Below are 1896 nucleotides of genomic sequence, written 5' to 3'. Positions count from 1 at the left end.
TTTTTTTTTTTTCGTTTTTGACACAGAGTCTCGCTTTGTTACCCAAGCTTGAGTGCAGTGGCATGATCTCGACTCATTGCAACCTCTGCCTCCTGGGTTCAAGCCATTCTTCTACCTCAGCTTCCCGAGTAGCTGGAATTAAAGGCACGTGCCACCATGCCCATTTAATTTTTGTATGTTTAGTAAAGACGGGGTTTCACCATGTTGGCCAGGATGGTCTCTAACTCCTGATCTCAGGTGATCCGCCCGCCTCGGCCTCCCAAAGTGCTGGGATTGATTAGAGGTATGAGCCACCGTGCTAGGCCTGGGGTAGAGTGTTGTGAGCGTGGACAGTGAGGTCAGGAATCGTCCCTTTAGGGACAGAATCACCTTGTGGTTGGCCTTTGGTATCCAGCTGCCCAAATTAGAATCCCAGCTGCAGCACTAACCGGGCAGGTTGGGTAACAGACCCCATCTTCACCTTTGCCATCTGTTAAATGGGCTTTTGTCAAAATGAAGGAAGACAACCAGTTTGGATCACCTGGCCTGCAGCTCCTGTGACCTGTAGCAGGAGATCTAGAGAAGCTTAACAGAGGTCCACGACATGACAGAAAAGGAAGAGAGACAGAGAAAGATAAAGATGGGGATATTGGCCAGGCATGGTGGCTCATGCCTGTAATCCCAGCACCTTGGGAGGCCAGGGCGGGTGGATCACCTGAGGTCAGGAGTTCGAGACCAGCCTGGCCAGCACAGTGAAACCCTGCCTCTACTGAAAATACAAAAATTTGTCGGGCATGGCCGGGTGCCGTGGCTCACACCTGTAATCCCAGCGCTTTGGGAGGCCGAGGCGGGCAGATCACCTGATGTCGGGAGTTCAAGACCAGCCTGACCAACATGAAGAAGCCCTGTCTCTACTAAAAATACAAAATCAGCCAGGGTGGTGGTGCATACCTGTAATCCCAGCTACTCGGTGAGGCAAGAGAGTCGCTTGAGCCCGGGAGGCAGAGGTTGTGGTGAGCCGAGATCACGCCATTGCACTTCAGCCTGGGCGACCAGTGAAATTCCATCTCAAAAAAAAAAAAAAATTGGTCGGGCATGCTGGCAGGCGCCTGTAATCGCAGCTACTTGGGAGGCTGAGGCAGAAGAATTGCTTGAGTCTGGGAGACGGAGGTTGCAGTGAGCCAAGATCATGCCACTGCACTCCAGCCTGAGTGGCAGAATGAGACTCCACCTCAGGGAAAAAAAAAAAAAAAAAAAAGATGCGGACATCAAAACCTGGAAAGCTTTAAAATCGTTGCTAGGGTCTGCCAGAGCACAGGGGAGGGGAGGAACCGAATACATAATTTCTGGCACTAACAGTGTCTAGGGAGATGCCAGTCTTTTCGTTGTTGTTTATTGATCTTTGGGACACTGGTGGCTGTAAACCTTCCAAAATGGTCTGCCAGTTGTGTGGAGCATTTGCGGGCAAGCGGTAACTTTTGTCACATTCTTAAAGTGTATCTCGGTCCTGCTAGAAGCAGGGTGCCCCAGCCAAGAAGTTGGCCCCATTGGGCAGTGTAGGAAAGACTCCGATCCTCTGCAGGGATCATGTGGATGGTGAGATCTGGGAAGAGAGATGTTGGCACAGGACTCCTTCCTGTTGGGGGTGCAGTATCCGCAGCTGGGGCTTAGGTGGAAGTGTCAGAGCTTGTTTGGAAACTGATTGAAACATTGCCCACCCTCTTGCCCCACCACTGCCCATCCAGCAGGGGTGGACCCCTGGTGTGCAGAGGTCCTAGGAGGGAAGAGAGCCAACAAGTGACATAGTACATCCGAGCCGTACTTTTTCCCAGGGAAGAAGGTTGAGAACAGGCCAAAGATTCTGTGATAATAGAACCCGGAAAGGGATATTAGCTAATCAGTGTTTTTTTTTTTTTT

This window comes from Mandrillus leucophaeus, unplaced genomic scaffold, assembly GCF_000951045.1.
Source record: "Mandrillus leucophaeus isolate KB7577 unplaced genomic scaffold, Mleu.le_1.0 Scaffold74, whole genome shotgun sequence".
NCBI lineage: Eukaryota > Metazoa > Chordata > Mammalia > Primates > Cercopithecidae > Mandrillus > Mandrillus leucophaeus.
Note: the sequence above shows the minus strand (reverse complement) of the source record.